Source organism: Equus asinus, chromosome 9 (assembly GCF_041296235.1).
Source record: "Equus asinus isolate D_3611 breed Donkey chromosome 9, EquAss-T2T_v2, whole genome shotgun sequence".
Taxonomy (NCBI): domain Eukaryota; kingdom Metazoa; phylum Chordata; class Mammalia; order Perissodactyla; family Equidae; genus Equus; species Equus asinus.
In genome coordinates this window covers 89845145-89866076 of record NC_091798.1, presented here as the reverse complement: position 1 = coordinate 89866076, position 20932 = coordinate 89845145, and the positions used below count along the sequence as shown (strand labels likewise).

The 20932-nt window shown below is 42.3% G+C and overlaps 1 protein-coding gene across 44 annotated transcripts in view; it reads right to left on the bottom strand.

Annotated features, from left to right (window-relative positions):
- LHFPL2 (LHFPL tetraspan subfamily member 2) overlaps nt 1–20932 on the bottom strand; it is a 158057-nt gene that overhangs the window by 62167 nt on the left and 74958 nt on the right. For 25 of the 44 annotated variants that reach the window (XR_011506003.1, XR_011506007.1, XR_011506023.1 and 22 more), the window contains one exon: nt 18466–18523. The exons of 1 other annotated variant lie outside the window; for it this stretch is intronic. The gene's annotated coding sequence lies outside the window, so the exon portion shown is untranslated. Of the gene's footprint in view, nt 1–12582; nt 12862–14603; nt 14888–17620; nt 18316–18465; nt 18524–20932 lie in introns of those variants that run through there. 18 more of the 44 variants (XR_011506022.1, XR_011506024.1, XR_011506029.1 and 15 more) reach the window with 8 other exon arrangements.

The window sequence follows — 20932 nt, the reverse complement described above, 5'->3', positions numbered from 1 at the left end:
GCCTTTGCTAAGCCTATGATACAGACAAGAACTGGAGAAGCTGAGGTACAATCTGAGGAAAAGACCCAACACTTAAACACTTAGAACCTGTGCAAAGGTTATTCCCATCTGCCTCAGCCATGCTCCTGCTGTGGCTGCAGGAGTTCTAATTTCTACTGTACCAACAAAACTTGGGAGTGACTATCTGTGAGCCATTAAATCCAGGCACCAACACACTTCCAGAGCTGCACGTGCCTGCTTAGTATCAGCACACACTGTTGAGGTTAGACTATTGGCTCCTTTTCTCTGTGTTCTTTTTTCTATCAATGAGGATCATTTACATTTAACACTGAATTTCAACTTTATATGGAGCAGTCTTTGAGTGGATTGATCATAAAGTTGCAACTATGACAAGAAAGACATTTTCTCAAACTAGATATCCTTAGGTACTCTACTTCCCAAAACTATTGGGGGGGAAATAGACACACACACACACAAAGGTAAAAATAAAAAAGAGATTAAGAGAGGGAGGCAATATATAGAACATTGAAGGACATACACTTGAGCCAAAGGGACCTGTCCCCAGCTCCCTCACTTTATCAGCAGTGTGACCTTGGGAAATTACTCAGTCTCTAAACCTCAGTTTCCCCATGTGTGAAATAGGCATAATAATAAGCCCTACATTTCCCAGCATGGGTGATGCATTCGAGACACAGCCCCCAGCAAACAGACAGCTATCAACAAATGGTGGCTTTTATCATGTGATTCTTACTCAACTCCAGGACTCACTGATGCTTACTTAACAACAACACAATCTGGCAGTCACCTACACACATGACCAGAACTGGCTTCCTGTTCTCCTTGCCACTTAGAGGTCACCGTCTGCATCTTCTGTTTATATTGACCAAGAGTTTCCTGATGACATAGTAGTTACACAGAAACATCTATTTGTTTAGTTCTTTGCTTTGCTGCTTCCAAATGTCTGTGGATTGATCTATGTGGATCCCAGAAATGTAATCGTTAGTTGCTTGGCTAAAGAGGCTTCTCTCTCTGTTTGTTTTTACTAGAAGTCAGTCCTCTGAACCTGCGGTTTGCAAACTTTCTTTTTGAGCATGGAACACTATTTATCAAACAGAATCTGATAAGCACCTCCAGTTCTCTATATGAAACAGATCAAAGCAGAGCTGTGTCTATTAAAAGGTAAGAGGTTGACAAAGGCCACTTTGCTCTCACCACCACCATTACCTCCAGGCAGCCCCTAAAATGCCCCTAGGAACTATAGCGGTCTGTGGAACACACTCAGAAAAACCCTGATCTAAACCGCTCTTCCCATTTGGATCCCATGGCCTATAACCGTCACATGGCCTCAACTTGAAGAGTCGCATTGGTGAGCTCTTGCTTTTCATTTCTTAGCTTCATCAGTAATGACAAAGTCAGAGACCCACAAAACCACGGTCGCTTGCTTACTAAACATTCCTACCATGGCTGTGGTCTGTGCACATACACAGACCCCTACTTTGTTTTACTGACTGTACACTGAGTTACACCAACTCCTCAAAAGAAATGTCCTAGGACCACAGTATTTACACGGCTGTGCCAACCAGTCTGTATGATGTATGATATCATTATTATTGGCTTCTGGAGGAGCCATGTTCCATTTACAGTTTTTTGCACCCATTAGGCCATGACATTTAAACTAAGGTCAATTCAATCCAGCAAAGACTCAAAAGAATTTTCAATGAGAATGCCATTCCCATGGTGGAACATACACTCCTTACAGTGCCTTTGACATACCAGCACAGTTTCCACACGTATGAAATCTTACAGGGACAAAAAATTGGAAAGAAATTCAGAGTAGGGGATCAGAATCCTGAAGCAGCTGGAGAAAGTCATCGCTTCAGAAAGACCAGACTAGGAAGCGGGCCCCTCCTCCTTCGTTTAATTGCTGCTCAGCGGAAGCATGACACAGACTTAACTGTGGGAAGGCAAGAGGTAGAGGGGGACTTGTTCAGGGTGGTCCGAGGGAGACCAGCCAGGAGTGATGGGGCTGGAGCCAACCAACAAAAGATCCCAACCAATCGTGAGGCAAATATTTCCTCCACAGAAAGAGCCGCTCTACTTCCCAAGGGAAAGGCTGGAAGGCTCCCAGCCTGAGTCACTTGGAAACAGATTTTACAGAGCACTCCAGGGTATCCCGGGGGAGTGATCCGGCTGGGCTGGAGGAAGAGGCTTCATGACCAAGTGAGTCTTTTCCAGCTCCAACTCCCATGGTTCCCGGAACCTTCTGCTTCTTCCCAGCTCACTATGGCCAGCGTGGCCACAGCATGACTGTCACGACCCTCCAGTCAAGAGCATTTCAAGGCCTGGGCTTAGCTGCTGGTGTGCCTCTGCCCGAGGCCTCCCAGCTGCAGTCCATGAGCCTATAGTCCCAAGTGCCATGTAAACAGCGGCCCCTGGCCTTGGGGCAGTGAGAAGACCTGGAGGCAACGTCCAAGGAGGCAGTGCTGCCAGGCCCAGGCACTCGGCACTTGGCACTCAGGCCTCAGCAAGGGGCGCCGCCCCGGGCCTCTTCACACTTCCACCTCTCACCACAGGCCTGCTGAAAATGGGCCCCCTTCGACATCTGCTAATCAGATTTGCTCCTAGGAGCCAGTAATAATTAAACTCGCTCTATGACAGGAACACTGGCAAGGTCTCACATCCCCACAGCTGGTCAGCGAGTGGAGCAGATGGGCTGCTTCCGAAGGTGTGTCTGCTTAAATCTAACTATTAAGCTGAAAGAATGGGCCCTAAACGACATTGGTCACCTTCAGGGGTAGCTGTCAGACAGCCCTCAGGAAAATGTCCCAGAGCAGGTAGGACGGCTACAACCTCTCCATCAGTTCAGCCTCTCCGAGGCAGCTTTAGCATGACGCATACTGGGTCACTCCTGCTGTGATTAGGTGCCATTTTCTGGTGCTGGGCCAAACACATTACGTTCCTGTTAACTATTCACTTGACTCAGGTTTCTGGAAAACCTGAAATTAAGTTTTAAGCCAGAAAATCCTCATAGAAAGGATCTGATTAGAGAAACCACCATATTTTTTCTGTCTTGTTTCAAAGTTTTTGTTGGGTGCTACTGCTTACCTTAGTGTATCTATTAACTATGGTTGTGTAAGAAAGCTCCTCCAAATTTAGTGGCTTTAAACAATGATTTATGACTTCTCATGATTCTGTGGGTCAGCTGTGCAGCAACTCTGCTGGTTTTGCCTGGACTCACAAACACACTGCTCTCACTTGGGTCAGCTGTGCTGGAAGACCCATGAAGGCTTCATTCACAGGTGTGGCAGTTAACGCTACCTGCCGACAGGGCACCACAGCTCCCCACCATGGGCCTCTCCTCCTCTTATAGGCAAGACGGCTTTCTTACATGGAGGTCTCAGGGCAGAGTTCCAACAGGGCAAAAGAGAAGCTGCCAGACCGCTTGAGGTCCAGGCTGTGGAACTCACCTGATACTTCTGCTGTATCTCTCACTCCCAAGCGAGTCAGAAGGCCAGTCCAGATGCAAGAGGTAGGGAAATAAGGCTCCAGTTCTGGATGAGAAGAGCTAAAATGGATTTGTGACCATTCTTAATCTACCACATGTCAGCATCTCCCTCACTGTGCCAGAGTGACATGAGTTCTGGGAGATGGTCGTAGGTGCTCTCAGATCGCAGGGGTCCCAGGATAAACCCTGAATCCTATATCCCATCCTTGAAGAGCCATTGTACACACTAGCATGTTAAAGTCTCTGAGAAGTCCCACAGTAAAAACAAATCCTGTTTAACTTTGTTTAATGATGAACAAATAAGGGTATAGAAGCTGAGGAAGACCACTCTCCTTTAACACCACTTTGGAAAGTGTGGTCATGAATTCCGGATTTCTGGAACAGTTCTAGTTTAGCATACTTGGTCTTGATGTCTTATGAAATGTCCCAGAAACGTCGTATGTCCAAAATGCCTTCTAATGTATGGAAGTGACACACACCACTGCGAATCCTGAGTTGCGGTTATAAAACTAAAGGGCAGCACAGTTCTCTTTCTCAGGTAATTAGACATGGAGAAACTTCTACTCAAATCATCTTGGTTAGCCCTAGAAAACTTTCTTAGAGGTATGCACAAAAGTTTGAGGTCTTTGTCGTCAGATATAATATTTTTGAGCATTGGCCAAAGGCTTGAGTCCTACAGAATGAATGTTAAGATTCATTCTGACTAAACTTCACAAGCTTAAAATTCAGTAAAAATCACATAACCAACATTCTTCCACAAGGGGCTGAGGAACCACTAAAGAATCACTCTACTTCTTACCTGTCTATTGGCCACCAATCCATACCCTCTCATACAATGTTCTGCTCCATCAGAAAGAAAAAGCTCATCTGTCCTCAAAACCAGGTTCCATTGGCAGCTTTCAATAACTATGCCATGGAAGAAACTGATCTAATACTCTGGTCAGGAGACCATGATGTCCCAATAGTGGGTGAAGATTCATCTGGGTGAGGCCAGGAGAAATTCAGGTTTAGGGCTCTTAGGAGGATAGCACTCACAAGACCAGGGACAACAAGAGCAGTCTCCTGAAATTCAAGGACCGGACCCCCATCCCAGTCCCTGGACATGGAGAAGAGCGCTGGTGCTCAGGAGGGCACACTGCAATAGTGGATGCTAAATACAAGACTGAACAAATATCCCATTTACTGGGTATTTTCTCTTGTACTGGAGAGAGTGACTAACAAGGGGTAGAGCAAGATCTATGCGTCTGGTGCTGTTATCAGTTTCTCAGGATTGATTATTCTTACATTTACTCATAAAGGACAATGATTCACCCAAAGATACACAGCAGTTAAGGACCAATTTACTAAATCAGACTCCAGATGTCCTCACATTTCTTTCTTTAGCGTCAAGTACTGTTAAGACTATTTTATGTTGTGAAATCATCAGGGAAACATCTCCTGGAAGCCTGAACGCAGTTTCAAAGGATGGAATAAACGTGAATCTACAGAGGAATGGGGAATTCCATGGGAAAAAACACTCCATGAATAATAAAAGAGGAAGTGGAAATTCCTAAGGGAGAAAGAATCGTGAGTGTACTGGTCAGTCTAAGAAATAAACAAGGTGCCTGCTTGGAGGAGTTCTACAGCAAAGCCATTCGGAGAGCTTTGTTGGGCGTGGACAAACTGTGCAATTTTGAACTTAAGCAGCAAGAAGACCAGTCAGCCCAAGATACAGTGAGACAGTAATTGGACCAACCTTCCTCGGGGTTCCTTGAGATGTGTCTGGGAGTTACTTTCAGCTTCTGCTCCTAATTCACGCTGAGAAATGGCCCCAGGACCTGGACACCACCACATTGCATTTTTTTCCCTCTACCAAGGTAGCTACTCCAACAAAAACAAAAGACAAAGTTGAATACTAAAGGGATTGAACTGCTTAATGTAAAATGAGAGAAAACCCAAAACCAACTTACTACTTTGTTCCTTTTCTCAATCCACATACTGAAGGATTCTAAGAGTGGGTGTGCCCCTCAAACACAGCCAAAAGCACCAACACACTCATGCTGTGAGATAACTAGTGCAGAGAAGGGAAAGAATTAGGAAAAAATAAGCACAACCAATTCTACATACTATTAAATATAGCCAGATATTTTCAGAAATGTAGAACATTTGGAGCTTGTTGGAGTGATAGAAAATACATGACAAATAGACGATAAATAATATATTTTATATATATTATTTATATATTATATATAATATATATAATATATAATATAATAATATATTTTATATATAATATTGACATGCAGCATGTCAGTTTCTCCTTCAACAAGGCATCCATAGGCCATACAAAATCGGCCATTAGCACAAAAAGTTGGTTTAACTACCAAAAGGCTGCATCTGTGGAACTCTGAACCCCACACATGTTATACAAACTCCATTCATCATCCTGCACCTAAGTTGTTTCCACAATGGCAGGATGTTTGATAGGAACTTGGACATGAGACAATAGAAATGGTTCGGCCATAAATGGTATCTACCTTTTGACATGAGCGTAGGAGAGACAGTAAAGGCAGGGCAAGGCCCTCAGGACTTCCCCACACTGACTTCTCCTGCCTGCCTTACAACCTCACTACACCTTGTATTTCAGTCACACCAAACCACTCACCCTTCTTGACCTTGCTCTGACATTCAGGTGCCCTTGCCTTTGCCCACACTTGTCTCCATATGGACTGTCATTCTCCTCCTTCATCCCTTAGTGAAACCTAGTCATCTTTAAGACCCAACTCAAATGTCTCAGTTCTGGGATGCCTTCCTCAAATGGCAGAATTAATTGTTCCTTCCTCTGTTCCCAGTATAACCAGTTTATCACAGTGGCAGTGACTTCTCTGCTTGCCCCCTCATGGCTGGGTTGGGGTTCTTTAAGGACAGGGACACTCTCCTACTGTTGCTCCAGCCTCACACAATAGGTCTAAATGATTAGGTATCTGACAGCTTCAAGATCTCTTCCCCCCTCATCCCTTAAATACACTAATAGAAGAATCAACAGGATATTAGAATATATTTTCCATATTAAGATGTGTCATCAAGACTGTTGTACAACAGAAAGGAATAAAAAAACATAACAGAGAAGGATTCTTTTCAAGGTCCACCAGTGGCACTGGATTCCACCTTCTTTCCTTCCCCAGGAATTTCCCAAAGTCATGAAGGTGGTTCTGTTCAGACTTGGCTGGCCACAGATTTCCGTCAGATTTTTGTTTTCTTCCAGATGTGAGTGCATGGAAAAAATATCGTAATTTCCTTGTGGGCCTAGTTATAATTCCGTAGGCTGATTAGCAATGAGGAAACCTCAACCCTGTAAGGAGCTGACAATCTGGTTCCTCCATTTGTCACTGTAATGGCTTAGCGTTTGTTACTGAGGCGCAATATGTCATTTTAGGAACAACATCTAGGCACCTCTCAGGGATTCTCCCTACATCTTCCCTTCTCCATTTCAGGATAAGTGGTGTCAAATTCTCAATATCTTTCAAATCCACTCCAACATGTATCAGGCACTGATACCAACAATCTCTGTATGTGCTTTGTTTCTGAGCATCTGCAGTGTCTCTTTCAAGTGAACTTGTCTATCAGTGGTGAAAATGCCAAAGCAGCACACTCAGCAGGCACTGTTGATTGTGCCCCCCCGTATCCCCTCAGCTCCCCGTTCCTGCACATGCTTACAGTGAGCACTCGGGACCCCACCTGAAGGTTCTCCTTCGGCCCCAGCCGAGGAGGAGACCTTAAGTGCTGGCCTCAAAGGCAGCCATCAGTCAATGAAGCATGTGAGCTGGAGGAGACATGTCCCAGCTTGCCGGCGCCTCAGATGGGATGATTCTGAAGGATGTTGCCTAGAATTCACCAGGGATGGAGCAACCTGCTCAAGAACATCCCTTTATTTGCTGTCTTCTCCTCCCAATTTCATACCCCTATTCCCTTAACAATGCTTTCCAGGATTACCTTTCAAATAACCGACTTGTACTTGAGTCCTTGTCACAGGATCTGTTTCTGGGGAACCCAATATAAGAAAAGTGCCAACACGAAAGCAACTTGATACCAATAAGGGACAGCAGACCCATGGGGACACCTCGTATTCAGATGTAGGAAATATTCACAGTAAATAAAACACTGTCATGGCATTTTCGTGAAGAACCTTTCCACGTCATAATCATAATGAGCCTGACAACCTCAGGAAGCGAACTGAGCTGTCTTAAATCTCTGGGAATTAGAGTGTTATATGTGTTCTGAAAACAGGTTGGATTTCAGTGGCTGTTTCCAACTTCCGTGGTATTAAATTTCCTTTTATTCTCCCCACCATCATATTTCCAATAAGCCCTGAAAAAACGTACCCTTGGGGAAGGATATTTTGCTATCTTAATAAAGTCTTTCAATCCTTAGGAGACAATTCACTATATTTTCATTCTCAAAAATATTAATTTTACTCCCTCAAAGACTCTTATGAAAATATTTGCATTTCTTGCCTGAGTTCCCTGGGAGGGGAAGTTGAAAAACTGGCTAATAAAGGACAATTCCAATATTACAAAAAACAATACATACTGCAATATGGAAATAATTATGACCCAAAGAAAAAACGTCAAGCCGTCAAATCAAAAGCGCTTTAACTACAAAGCAACGTCCAGGGGCTCTCATTTGACTAATATGCATTAGACATTATTCAAGGTGTTCTTTGCTCTAAACCAAGCAAGTAGGTAAAGAATTCAAGTTTCTACAAAAGGCAAATTAATGGATAAGGACTCACTTCATAGAAGAATTCTTAAATATTCCATTAAAATGCCATGTCCTGCAAAATATCAATCTTGATTTATTTTAGAGAAACCTAATTTATTTATTTTTTAAGACTCTAACTGGGAAAGCACACATTCATTCATTCAGGGAGTAAAGCCTGGACTAAGGCAGGAGGAACAGGGATGCGCATGAAGGAGGCAGAACTGATAGGATGCAGACAATGAGGGAAAGGGGGGTTTCCAGATGCTCACCGGGTACCTGGCTTGAGGATGGAGTGAAGTCTCTTTACTAGGAGAGAGAAGCCAGGCCACAGGGCCAGTCATGGAGGAGGAATAGGATCATTTGGGGGCACACTGCATTAGAAGCGCCAGTGGGACACGAGGGGAAGACCCCCAACTGGCAGGTAGCTATGTGGATCTGCAGCCTGGAGGAGAGGTTTGGTCTGGGGACATCTGGCCTGTGGGTGGCAGCTGAGGGCATGGAGTGAGCTAGATAACTTGGAGAATGCAAGGAGATGAAGAAGAGAAGAGGAGGTCAAAGACTACCTGCAAACAAGCATTATTTACAATAGCCAAGACATGGAACCAACCTAAGTGCCCAGCAACAGACGAATGGATAAAGAAGATGTGGTACATATATACAATGGAATACTACTCAGCTGTAAAACAGAACAAAATCATTCCATTTGCAATAACATGGATGGACCTTGAGGGAATTATGTTAAGTGAAATAAGCCAGTGAGAGAAGGATAATCTGTGTATGACTCCACTCGTATGAGGAATTTAAAATTATGGACTAAGAACAGTTTAGTGGATACCAGGGGAAAGGTGGGGTGAGGGGTAGGCACAAAGGGTGAAGTGGTGCACCTACAACATGACTGACAAACATTAATGTACAACTGAAATTTCACAAGATTGTAACCTATCATTAACTCAAAAAAAAAAAAAAAGACTACCTGCAAACAATGAGTAAGGGGCAGGCATGAAAAGTCAGGCAAGCATCTGAGAAGAAACACTAGGAGAAAGGAAGTAGGTAAGAATCACCTCATGGGGGTCAATGAACACTTTATTATGAGCCAACATGTTGAGTTTATTATTACTATTCTGTCAACAGCAGACCTACCATGTCTGCCCTAGACAAGCAGAGGGGAAGTACCCGGGCAGGATGCAGGGTGATGACAGGGGTGCCCACAAGGTCAGGGGCAAGTAGGATGGGGGTGCCCACTGGGTAAAGTTAACTTTACAGGTGCCAACAGTCACAACCAAGAAGTCAACATTAGAACTTCCAAGTGTGTTCTCTTTGACACTTCCACACTTGACTTCCTCTCAAATAAGGGACAATGTTGTATGGAATTAACTATTACCAAGAAGACAGTATGCGCAAAGTTATGCATCCCAATACACCTTTCTAGGAAAATGGGACAAGATCAAAACTGTCACAATTGTCACAAATGACAATTTCACCCGAAAAGAAGGACATGATCACAAAAAGAGAAAACACAGATGGCTATTCTGTTTATGAAAAACATTCAATTTCATTAGTAATAAAAACAGTGAAAGTTAAAATGAGATGCCATTCTTCCTTTCCAAACTGGCAAAGACTTAAGGACGTGACGGTTCTCAGGGTGTGACAGAATAGGCGCCCTCTTATACTGCCAACAAACAGCCCAACTTTCCTGGATATATTTTTAAAACTGAACAGATATGTGTAAAAAGATATACAAAGTTTATATTTATTTATTTTTTTAAAGATTGGCCCCTGAGCTAACAACTTGCCAATTCTTTTTTTTTTTTTTTTGCTTTTTTCTCCCCAAATCCCCCATTAGAGAGTTGCATATTTTTAGTTGTGGATCCTTCTAGTTGTGGCATGTGGGATGCCACCTCAACATGGCCTGATGAGCGGTGCCATGTCCGCGCCCAGGATGCAAACTGGTGACACCCTGGGCTGCCAAAGTGGAGCACAGCAACTTAACTTCTCGGCCATGGGGCCAGCCCCCAAAGTTTATATTTAATGGTTAAAATAAATCAGAAAACAACTCAAACGTCAAAAACAGAAGAAAGGTTAAAATGATTTCAATATTTGCCATAAAATAGAATATTCAACCAGTGAAATGCTTTAACAAGAAACTTTTAATGATATGGGGAAATGTTTATAATATAATATTAAACAAAAAAGTAACTGAGTATAAAGTTGTATACAGAGTAAGCACTCAACTTTGTGAAGAAGAGAATGTACAAGAAGAGACACTCCTAGGAACCTGGTCACTAGATTGGCAGTGATGACCCCTAAGGGGACAGACTTTTTTCCCTGCATGCTTATACTGTTCTGTATGAACATGGATTTTGATAATCGAGAGAAAAACACACATAAACATCTTCTGGTAATTGTCGCCAGCCATAATAGTCAGTACATAAGGGCCATTGCTTGTCTTCAGGTGTATACCAGTGTTCAAGGGCAGAGGGAAAACTGAGGTGAAAAACCATCTTTGCAGGGCCAGTCTGGTGGTGTAGTGGTTAAGTTCACGCGCTCCACTTTGGCGGCCAGGGGTTCGTGGGTTGGGATCCTCAAGCAAAAATAGGAAGATTGGCAACAGATGCTAGCCCAGGGCCAATCTTCCTCACCAAAAAAACCCCATCTTTTAGAAGGAACACTGAATGACTACACAGAGCAAACGGGCCCACCCATCCACCCTAGACTGCTTTGGGAATGCGAATAAACTTCTTTGTTCCTTAAGTTCCTAAAAAAAAACCCCAAAAAACAAAAAAGACACATCTTTGCTTTGAGATGGTGCAAATGATATAAATACGCAAGCGTAAAACAAAATATCACAGCAGCTAAAGAAAAATATAACTCCTGGGGGTTTGCCCAAGTGACTTTCTCTGCAACTACCCTTGTACCAAAATGCCTGACAGTTCTAGAAGGATTGACATAAATGTACCTGATGTGGGGTATGAATGGCCAATAAATTGGCCGCCCTGACCATGAATAATGATGAGTCCATGAAAGCAGATGATCACCACCCTAGGCTGACTGTGTCTTTCCAATCCATAGCTTCTCCAAGAATATTAGGAGAAAAATGGATTGACCTTCACCCAGTGAGGGATGCAGTTTGAGAATGAAGCAAGAAGAGCGAAATGTGGTGGTGAGTCAACAAGAGAGGAACCAGCTCTTTCAGATTAGTCACGCTAGATTTCTAAAGTGGATTTTCAGTCGTATTTGCCTTCATTACATGAAAGGGATGACCTAAGCTGGGAGTTAATGACAGGAAGTGTCCATTTCCTAACACAACTTGGCCGTGGATATAGAACAATTTGGATCAAAATCAGGTTCATTTCCGAGTCCATCTGAGCTTGCCAACTAGCTTCAAGAGTTTTTCACAGGCTGTTCTGGGCTGGTAACATAAGGTACAGAGATTGGGGCCAATTCCATCTTTAGAGGTTGCCTGGCACCCCAGCCCTATAACCTGTGGTGAGTGGCTGGCCCATGGCTCAGGGGAGGCTGGTGCCAGGGGTGTCTGGAAGGACAGGACAGAACCCTGTATGATGAATTGTTCCCCCAGCGTGAGAGCACAGAGAGGGAAAAGATCACAAAAACTTTGGTTATTGAATTAATCCAAAAGGGAAGTAGTTTAAATCAATATTTAATTCAGAAGAAGTCAGTTTCTGTTAGGCAGCCATGATGAAGTTTCAAAGCGCAAGACTGAGTGTTTATGGGGCAGGATCGCTGAACTTCAGAACTACACTGCTGCCTTCTTTAGTGGTAAGCAGGCATTGCTGCAGTTCGACGTGGGAAATAATAAAAAAGAATGCCAAATAAAAATGCATACGGCTACTACCTACCTGTATTAACAAGCTTCATACATTTTACAGTGACGACGAGGGAGATACCTCTACACTCTCCCGGTGTATATTCATTCAGCTGAGGTCAGTTCATGCCCTCCCTTTTAAGGAGCAATTTAAAAAGCAGATCATTAAGGGGGCCAGCCCGGTGACGCAGCAGTTAAGTTCGCACGTTCCACCTCAGCAGCCCAGCGTTCGCCAGTTTGGATCCTGGGTACGGACCTATGGACCACTGGTCAAGCCATGCTGTGGTAGGCGTCCCACATATAAAGTAGAGGAAGACCGGCACCAATGTTAGCTCAGGGCTAATCTTCCTCAGCAAAAAGAGGAGGATTGGCAACAGAAGTTAGCTCAGGGCTAATCTTTCTCAAAAAAACCAAAAAGTGATCATTAAAGTAAAAAAGCTTTCTATGTAAGGATCCTAGCATTTCTTTGTGTAGATGGAATGACAAGAGGAGTACCAGTTGGAACCAAACCTACCTGCTGGAAGATTTGCATACAGCCTTTTTCATAGACTTCCCCATTTGATCACAACAAAACTATGCATTTATTGATGTGAGATCCAGAACATCTTTGTGGAGGACCAGAATTCCCTGTGCAATAATCCATCAGACAGAGAACCACAATTCAGAGGAAGATGGATGCTCTGGCCACATCAGCACCGAGAAGAGTTCCTTTCCACATTGGGAAGCACGCATTCCTTCTTTTTAAACTCCCTGCTCCGCCACCTCTCCCCGCAGCAGATGACTTTTCCTATTTCTCAAAAGAAACAAGACCACCACATGAGAATTCTCTTAACTTCTATTCCTTGTACTTTAATGTTACCTATGGCAACCCCACCCTTCCTCTGCCACAGAGCTGCCCCAGCTCTTGTCCAAAGCAACCGCCACAGGCACCTGTCCCCTGGCACTGTGCTTCATCAGTTTGCTGCAGCCCCGCCCACCCCACCCTCCCAAGTCTCCCCCCTCAGCCCTCGTCGCTTCTTGCCACTGACACCTTCCTACCTGGTCTCCTGGCCTCTGGTCAATCTGCCACCCGTGGTGCCTTCTTAAAATTTAACTTCACTTCTCTGCTTAAAAGAACCTTCGTGGCTTCCCAAATTATAAATGGGTCATACTCCCAAAAGTCCCTTATAAATTGCAAAGTATACTTCCAGTTTATGGAGATTCATGCCTCCATCTGCCCAACATTGACTGAGCGCATAACATGTGTCAGGCACTGTGCTGGGCAGCCTATCATGTCCCTCAGGTAGACCTCTCTTCAGAGACTGACACAGAACCAGCTCCACAGTCTAACCATCATTTATCCTTCACTCATCCAAATGAAGCCACTGAGCACCCACTACTCATCAGACTCTGTACTGGGCTCAGAGGCTATAATGAGAGACTCAGAGCTGCCCTAAGGAAGTTTACAGTCTACCAACAGAAGCAGCTCTTCACAGAAAGAAGAGTGCCCTGGCTGGCAAGAATCCTCAGGACTCTTCTGTCAGACAGGCACAGGTCTAGCCAGAACTTACATGAGAAAAAAGACAAGCTGTCAACATGCAAGTAACAAAAGCAGAAAAACAATTGCATTCGCGTTGTCTCTAATGCATTTAATTACTTTGATTTGTTTTCATTAAATCTTGAAAACCACTATCTATTTATATTTTATTTTATCATTTTCCCATCCAGAGAGCACACATTTAGTCCAACCTACCCTCAGTAAAGGGAGACGCTATTATACCCGCTCTTATTAAGTACTTCCCCTCTCCTATTAACTGCTTCCAAGCTGCTGGTGGAAATGAATTCTAGACTCTAATACTGGAATTTAAAAATCTCAATGTCATAACAGCTAAATTCCCTACAAGGAAAAGCTTTCTTTAGCTAAAGATTCTTCATGAAATTTGATAAAGCTTTCTTTTTAATATAGAAATAGCAATCCTGCTTAATCCCTGGCTAGAGCTTACAATATTGGAAAGTAAACTTGCTTGTTCACTTAACTCAGTCTGGAAAATATGAGGCTGGTGATGTATTTGCCATGTTTGTCATCAAAGGGGTGTGAGTATCACAGATCGAGTCCTTACAAGGGAGGAATTTTGACAAGGAAATTGGCCGATGTTTGTAGGCACCAGCTACACAGGAACAGGATCAGAGAGGTGAGGAAACCTCACTAGCATCAGCGGAGACAAAGCCAGGACTCAAACCCAGACCAGTCTGATTGCAAATCAAACACACTTCCCCCACCTCTTAGAATACACTGCAGTGTCACCCAGGACATGAATGTCAGGCAAAATACTAATACTCTTAATTGGATTATCTTCTCTTGTTTCGTAATACTCTGGTGACAACTCAACATCCAGCCAGCAATCATTCCCTTAGGAATTTACCTCCATATTTCTGGTACCACAGTAAGAAGAGAGTGCTAATTCACTCTGGGTGATTAAAAGTCATTTCTCCTGGATGACATTTCCTAAACTGATCTCCTGGGGCATGGCTAAATGGGACCTGGGAATGCAGTACCTGCATCAAATGTCAGAGTCAACAACCATCATGGAAGCAGCATCTTTTGCTGAAGACTGGTGTTTGGGTTCACATCCTGGGGGACAGCTGGGAGTGCCTCCCTCGGTTCATTTCATAAGGAAGCTGAGAGGAAGGACCAGAGCAAAGACACCGAAATGGAGCCTCAGGCTGGGGTGCATGAGGTTCAGGCAACACATCTGCTACATGCCTTTTCCTTTTCTTTCCAATTTTGAGTATTTTTAAAAATTCCTCTAAACTTAATTGGTAGAATGTGAAACAAAAACCTTAAAAGAAGAAAAAAAAAAAACACTTCCATAAATTTTCACAACCTACTGACAAAAATTATATTTTACTTAATAAATTAGAAATTATTCAATTCTGTCAAGGATCTTCTAGAGCAACACTGTCCAATGGAAAGATTACATGAGCTATGTACGTTATTTAAAAATTTTAGTAACAACATTAAAAAAGCAAAAAGAAATAATTTTTTCTTGAGAAAGATTAGCCCTGAGCTAACATCTGTGCCCATCTTCTTCTAAAAAAGAACTTAATTTTAATATTACATTTAACTCAAATATCCAAATATTATCATCTCAACATATTAATCAATGTAAAAAGTATTAAAAATATTTTACATCTTTTCTAATACCAGCACTTCAAATCTGCTGTGCATTTGGCACATCTCAATTCAGGCACTAAATTTCCATCAGAAATAGTTGATCTGAGTTAAACATTACAAAATTCACCACTGAAAAAGTCAATCTGCATGCCCAAGTTGTCCCAAACATACTTAAAAGTTTTCTAGTAACGGAATTAACTATCAGCTTTAAATTTTAAATGAAGTAAAATTAAGTAAAATTGAAAATTCAGGGCCTCAGTTGCACTAGCCGAATTTCAAGTGCTCAATGGCCATAGGTGGGGAGTGGCCACCATATTGGACTCTGCAAGTCTAGAGCTTTTGCTTTGCTCATATTTCAATCCTAGTAAGAATTCTGCCTTACTAGCCTTTCCCCCTCTTTGCTCGTGAAGGAAACCCAGAAAGACTGACTCCCAATGCTTCGCTCTTCCGATGAGCAAGGCCCATTGCAGGATATGATCGCTCTCAGTTTATTCAGGACAAAGATGATCATCCCTGGTCTAAACTACCATATCATGATATAAAAAAGCAGTTCAATAAGCCCAAGTTCAAACCTGAGAGACTGTAAAACTGTAGATATTTTTTCAAGTCAGATTCTGTGCCTCCCTTCTTGTGTCCTGGCAAATTTATCAGCATCTTTATTGAGATTCACTAGGCGCTAGGCCCACGTGCCCTACTCCATACACAGTACATCACTTAATCTCACAGCAATCCTGTGAGGCAGGTGAGAGCCAGAGGGTGTTAATAATTTGCTCAAGGTCATACACCTAATTAGAAGGTGTAGAGCTGGGATTCAAGCCCAGAAAGTCTGACTAGATTAAAAAAAAAAAAGCCTGCCCACTAGAAACCCCCCACTACTAACCACACACCCTAAATTCACACTCTTCAAAGGCTTCTCATGATGCTCATGGAGTAGGCAGGGCAGAACAGAGCAGGCATTACCTGGCTGCTTTACCAGTGAGGCACAGGAGGTGCCTGGCAGGGCAGTTCCTCCGCTCCATGTGCAGTGCTCTTGCCAAAATAGCTGGTGTCAGGGAGCCAGGCAGGGGGCACTTGTTACCTACTATGAACCACACACACTGCCATCTTTGCCTCGTTCAATCTGCCAAACCATTCTGGGCAGAAGAGGTATCCACACGTAAGGAAATGGGGGTTCCATCAGGTAAAGAAACATGCCTTAGGCCCCACAGCCAACTTGCACCACAGATGGAATTCCAGCCCAAGTCTGTGACCAGCAGAGGTGGACAGAGGGCCTCCTGACAACAAGGCTCTCCCCAAACCACAATGACCCTCTCTGCTCTAGAGAAACCTTCTGCCAAGCTCATAATAATGTGGGTGATGGTATATATAACAGAAAGCAGGATGAGATTCCTCCGTAATTCAGACACTGTTAATTCAGAATGGCCGTTCCTGTGTCTGTCTGACTTGGTAAAGTTTTACTGTATTTCTATGGAATTAATTCACAATAATAATAATAAAAAGACACCGAGAAGGCTGGTATTATCTGGTTAAATCTTCAGAGAGGGGGACTTCAAGGGTGAACATGACATAGCTCCAGAAGGCACTGGGAGAACAGAATTGGCTTTTCGCCAGAGCTGGATTAAACAGGCCAGCCTGGCAGCAATCCAAGGTGACAACCCACAACAGGGGACTAAATCATCATTGGAATACATCAGAAATATGGAGCCACGTAACTCGGTGGTTACATGCAACTCCTTACATAACGGGCAAAATGGCAGTCAGACCTGTTTCCATTCAAGCAGACAGTGCCTCTGAGTGGAACTACGCACACGCCTCGCCAGCACAGGCTGTCTCTGGTGAGAACACTTTCCCTCATAGAGCGGGATGAGTAAGACAGGCCTCGCTACCAGCCTCGATGTCACCTGGCTGGCAGGCAGCTGAAATTCTGGATCTGAACAACGCATGGCAGAGTGTTATTACTACTCAAATTTTAAAGAAGTTTACGAACACCTGGTTCAGGAAATCGCATGTAATAAATCCATTATTTTCAACATACAGGAAAAGGTATATATTTTTTACTAATAGAAAATCAGTTTCTCCATTCCTACTAAATAAATATGGAACAGATATTTAAAGTTATCAGTTTGATAAGGTGCCAGTGAATGACCAGCCTTTTCAGGACACCCACCTGTCTCAGGTGAGCCCTGGCTTTCCCATGAGAAGGAAGCTTGCTCGAATAATTTCTTAACTCACAAGCGTTTACAGTTCCCATAAAAAAACACAGCAATCAAGCTTCCTAATCTAACCCGGGCAGTAGTAGTCATTAGAACAATTTAATAACATGTGAGGAATCAATAGTTCAATTCATGACATAAGGGCAATTCTTCCTTCCCCAGAATCTCTAAGCTAAAAAGATTACCTTTCCACAAATGAGACGGTGTCTGTCAAAATGCTCTGCGAATCCCCTGCACATGGCAGACCCTCTTGGATAGGATGTCGGTCGGTCCCAAATCCACACCACGGACTTGCTCTCTTGGCCTGAGCTGTGTCCTCAAGTTCATAGCAAGGCCCCTCTAGGCCCAGGCTGAACAGGCCTCTCCCTTGCGAGAAACAGAGCTGGATCCAAGTCTCTGGGGGCAGTTACTGAACTTCCACTGTCTTGATTTTGTTGAATGCAGTCTGTAGGAGATTACTCAATCCCTATTATTGTTACTAATATTTTCTACTAATAAAGTGACGTTTATAAATTAAAATCTTAAGAGTTGATCATAAATAACCTATTACTCAACTATTTTCCATTTTTATTCAGGCAATTCTTCTACCTGAGTTGTCATCAAGTACTAAAATTGGGTAATTTGAACTGGTCATCTCTACTTCCCTCTTCAGAGAGAAATGTAACAAATGGTGAAATGGTCCACAGAGAAGCTCAAAATGAAAGACAACTTAAAGTCAGCCATGCCTGTTATAAAGAGCTCTGAAACTTGTTCATAAACAGTGACAAAACAAATCACGTCAGAATGGAAGCATAGCAATTACAGCATTAAATTTAATACCACTTATGAAACTGTACATGGTCCTTTCCGACATTCATGTGTGCTCATTGGAGTGGTGTTTCTAGGCAAAAAAACCAAACAAACTAGTGTTTACGATTCAGGGTCCAAAAGTTTGAAACACTGCACCTCCTTCAAGAAGTAAGCTGCCACCTTCTTGGAAGTGTTCCCAAAGAATCAGTGACAATAAGGGTACCTGATTTCATTTACTAACCTTTTATATCTGCAGGAATGCTGGGAAGTCCCAATGAACAACTTCAGAAAAATGCCACCTAGAGAGACGAATTGAACAAAATGTTAGATTTTTTTTAAACACAAAGAAGACTTATCATGCCATTTTCTGTCTCATTAAAATATGTGATGTTTCAAATATCAGTCCCCAGGTTCCACAAAGTTCAACTTGCATTAGAACGTGGGCACCGCTTCCCAGGACCACTGATGCCCTAACACAGGGTCCAAACCACTGAGAAACCAGAAAAAGTCAGAGGGCAGTGGGGAAGGCACAGCCATGAAGACATACCTTTATTGTATCCTTTACTTTCCCCTCGCAAAGGGACCAACTTGAAAATACAACTGTGTCCTTGAGGGCACTTTATGAACAACCATAAAAGGTTCAAATAATCCAGAAACAAATTAAAGAATGAAATATGAAATTGTGAATGAGGAAACTATCCTAGCAGCACTTTATATCCTTTTCAGTTACTCTGTTAATTTTTTTAAAAGCTAAATTTGCAACAATGTCAAAGACTGGAGACATGGAAAAACGGTCATTAATCAGAGGAATTGAGAGGTAAGAATTTATTTAATGATTACTTCATTTATTCCAAAATCAAGTATTCCTTTGGGTGCTCTCAAAGTCTTCAGGTAACTGTAGAAAATTAGAAGCCTATTAATAGGTTTACAAAGCAGAGAATCCCAAGGTATCTGTTCAGCATTGCTTTGAAATATTAAACATAAATGGAACAAATTTCTAGTACAAAATATCAAAGTTACCATTTGTTGGAAATCTATTGTTCACCTCGGACTGTGTGGCATCAGATTATAACCTTTCCAGACAGGGAGTATGTCCATTAACAGACGGGGAAACTGATGCTGAAAGAAGCAGAGAAGCTTCCCCAGTATCCTCCAGATCCAGGGTTCCCAAATCACACTCTTTGCACCCTGTCAGGTGGCCCCTTGAAAGCCCCTTCTACTCTGCATAGTCTACTCATCACCTTCTCAAATAGAAACCTGACATTCCCTAATGCCAAACCTCTGGAAAAGAATTTAACTAGCAGATAAAATGAACTTGTGATTTTGCATGTTTAAAAACAATTTCTTCTTTTCAAAATGATTAGCCTAATTGTACTATTTAAGACTATAACGTAAAATAGCACATAAGTGGAAATTTAGAAATAAAGGGTTTAGAGTTCAAGATATATTAAAAAAAAATTAGAAGTAAAAAGATATTTTTAACTGCAGGTAAGATGGATCAAATAGAAAACATTTAACAGCCTCAATTCTATTGATAAACAGGAAAAGGCCATATGCCCATCTTCTATAATCAAACTTTCCAATACACACATCATTAAACTTTGGTAACAAAAGTCTGTAGTATTAGGCCACAAATATCCACACTTATATCCAGATAACCAGTTTAACAGCAGCAGCATCAGTGTTAATCCAAACGAGACTGGAGGTTGAAAAGCCAGTATGGGGCTCAAAGGCTCCTCTATCTAAAAAAATCATTTCAGTTCAGTAACAAACTTGAAGACGTCCGACAAGAGTCATTGGGCTTCACTTTATGAAAAATGAACACATAAAAGAATTCTGAACTCAAAGTCCTTTGTTATAATAGCTTAGGGGAGTTATGATTTTTAAAAAACGGTTCTTTATAAGTTAATTACTAGTTAAATTCCAAGCATTTCCCGCTATTTTATTTTACCCCTTTAGGGAAAGTCATGGGAAGTCATGATCAGTATTTTTTCTGGAAACCGCTTCTGCGAAGTAAGCCGCTAGGATTATTATGAATGGATCTGTTATACAAGGAGTTCTTCATCAACATCTCATTACCTCTAAAAGCTAAACTTTGAGATGGGCTGTCCTGCAACAATTGTGTAAGGCAGGGATTCGTACTTCTCTTTTATAAATAAGAAAACTGAGCTTCCCAAAATACTGGAATTAGTACAGTTCAAAATCAAAGATAACATTTTTAAGATCTTTTTTGTTACATACAACAAAGCAAAACTCTGGACAGTTAGGACAGATCTCAAGAGCCTAATGATAATAGACAAGCCAGGGCCACATCCTGAGTCCCCACTGAAGCTTTCCAAACTCACACTGCCAGTAAAAAGTACTTCCTAGAATAAATAAATTCGGCCTAAGCTCTGAAGAAAAAGGGCATAAGTTTTCAGTATCATGATTAAGCTTTTCTCACGAGGTCGCATCTTGTGAAACCACCAAAGTGATCAGAAAGATAAAACACGCCCAAATTCTGTTATTGGGTTTGGTCAGTAGATAGGGTGTTACAGTTATTTTCATTTTTTTAAAAAATGCTATTTCCAACAAATACCACAGATTAAAAATATACTAAGTCATACAGCCCTTGAAAGTTCACAAAAATTAGTCAGTGTATTAGGCATTAACTGTCAGGCACTGTTCCACGAACTTGAGAATTAACTCACTGACTTCTCAAAAAACCC